We start from the raw sequence: 2,450 nt of genomic DNA, 5'->3' as shown, positions 1-2,450 counted from the left end.
GAAAGAAAGAAAGAAAGAAAGAAAGAAAGAAAGAAAGAAAGAAAGAAAGAAAGAAAGAGAAAGAAAGAAAGAATTCTGAATCTGCCACTTACTACCAGTGTGACCCTGAATAGGTCACTCAACCTTTCTTTCCTTCTCTGTAAAATGAGGGGGTTGAATTAAATTACTTCTAAGGTTTCTTCCAGTTCTAAATCTGTGGTCAAATTGGGTGTGATGGGGTGCTTGACAACTATACTTCACTAGAAACTTTATCAACCCTCTGTGATTTATTTGGTTTGGGAACTCCCTGCTACAACACAAATATCTATAACTTAGTAGATAAGAGGGTTGCCTGAAGCTCAGAGAGACTGACTCATCCATGGTCATAGAATCATCTATTTAGAGTTGGAAGGAGATGTGGAGACCAACTGGCTCAAACCCCTTATCTTCTTGAGGAAATTGAGGTCCAAAGAGTTTGTTAAAGGACTTGCCCAGGTTCACCCAGATATTAAGTGAGAGAACCAGGATTTGACTGATTCCAAAGCCAAGGCCTTTTCCAAAGTACTTTCCTGCCTCTTTCCTTATGGTCTGGTTCACTGATGTTCACTTCAATATCAATTATTTGGGGCCTCTCTTTGTGTGTTCATGTTATGGTGCTCATTCCAATGGTAAATTCCTGTATAACAATACCAGTATATTATTCTGATTGTCTTCAGACTTTCCTGGTTTAAGGTCCCTACTCCAATGGTCAGAGGTGGGATCCTAGGTCTTTCTAGTTGAAGAGGCCACACTTTATCTACTGACTAAGCCACACTGCCTTTCTGAAAAGTTTGTAACTCAGTTAATGTTTTCTTATTGGCATTTCTTTCCTGTATTGAATGTCTAGTTTACAAGGTCCTACTACCTTGTACTACTTCTGACGCTTCTCTCTGCACCCCTATTTTTGTAAAGCTGACATGTAATTCAACCTGCCTTACCCCATGGAAGCCTTGCTTCATACCTTTTTTTTTTTTAAGGCAATTGGGGTTAAGTGACTTGCCCAGGTCACACAGCTAGTAAGTGTCATGTGTTTGGTCTAAGGCTGCTTTTGAACTCAGGTTCTCCTGACTTCAGAGCCGGTGCTCCATCCACTGCTCCACCTAGCTGCCCCAGAGTACAGGCAGGATTTTGTCACTTTTTTTTTAAGTGAGGCAATTGGGGTTAAGTGACTTGTCCAGAGTCACACAACTAGGAAGTATTATGTGTCTGAGGCCGGATTTGAACTCAGGTCCTCCTGACTTCAGAGCCGGTGCTCTATCCACTGTGCCACCGAGCTGCCCCAAAGTTTCTAGCTTCTGCATTGGCCGGGAATCGAACCCAGGCCTCCTGAGTGGCAGGCGAGAATTCTACCACTGAACCACCAATGCAGTTCATACTTGTCAAGGAGAGTAATAGGGACTAGGTCGGTGATTTCACTGATTTAGGGAACTCCCAGATATGTCTGTCTTATTGTCTTATTCTATCTACCTATGCAGATCAGCACCTTCTCCCTCCCTCTCTCTCTCTCTCTCCTCTCTCTCTGCCTCTCTCTATGGGCTGGAACTTATAGTACCTGGCATATAGTAGACACTTAATAAATGCCTATTTATTGATTGACTTATCCTCTCTAAAATAGCCTAAAGCACAGAGAGGTTGTAATTTGCCCAGGGTCACATAGCCAGTATGTGACAAAGGTGAGACTTGGATCCAGATCTTCCTGGCTCTAAGGCCAGCTCTATACATTACATACCATGCTGCTTCTCAATCATGGATACACCCTGAAATTTCAGATGATTTGCAGTATCCAGGTGTGCCTGGTTTCAAGTTTGAAAATGCAGTCTAAAGGACATTCATACTAAGGCAGGCAAGACTTCCAATAGGTAGATGTGCTAGATGTAGTTAGGTCTGAATATCTAGTGAAATGGAGGAGACAACTGAATTCTGAGCAGGGAAGAATTGGTTGTGAGTTATTCTGTCCACGATTTAACTGAATTATTCTCCCATCACCAGTGTTTCATAGGAGTAATTTCCTGTCTAAAATGAAAAGAAAGTCACATGCTTAAGAAATGCTGAGTTACATGGAAAGAATGCAAAATGCCCCAAACTAGGAAAGAGAATGTTGTTTCATGCGAAGGACAGTGTTCTTTATTATGTTTGGAAGGTCCTATAAAAGAAAAAGGAAAAAGAATCAATTGTGTTGTTGCTATGGTCCCAGTCTGTTAAGACTAGAAGGTGTTATCAGGCTTATAGTGGGGAAAAATGAGACCTGGACCTCACCGGGTGTTCAATAACTCAACCCTTGTCTCATCTAGCCTGCACTAAAGTTCAGGTCTACATCCCTAAATGTACTGGGATCAACCCACAGAAGATCACATCTCACTGCCAATTTTCCATAACAGACTCCCAAAAAATGCATAATGAGTGAAGGTAAATAGCAGTCTCTGGGGACCCTA

At 41.9% G+C, this 2,450-nt stretch overlaps 1 non-coding gene across 1 annotated transcript; it reads right to left on the bottom strand.

Annotated features, from left to right (window-relative positions):
* Nucleotides 1-1,314: 1,314 nt before the first annotated feature.
* On the bottom strand, nt 1,315-1,385 carry TRNAG-GCC. Its single transcript has one exon. It is a non-coding gene; the product is annotated as a tRNA-Gly (tRNA).
* Nucleotides 1,386-2,450: the final 1,065 nt, after the last annotated feature.

This window comes from Vombatus ursinus, unplaced genomic scaffold (genome assembly GCF_900497805.2).
Source record: "Vombatus ursinus unplaced genomic scaffold, bare-nosed wombat genome assembly UNPS02014791.1, whole genome shotgun sequence".
Lineage (NCBI taxonomy): Eukaryota > Metazoa > Chordata > Mammalia > Diprotodontia > Vombatidae > Vombatus > Vombatus ursinus.
The sequence above is the reverse complement of the archived record's forward strand: the minus strand, read 5'-3'. Positions and strand labels throughout refer to the sequence as shown.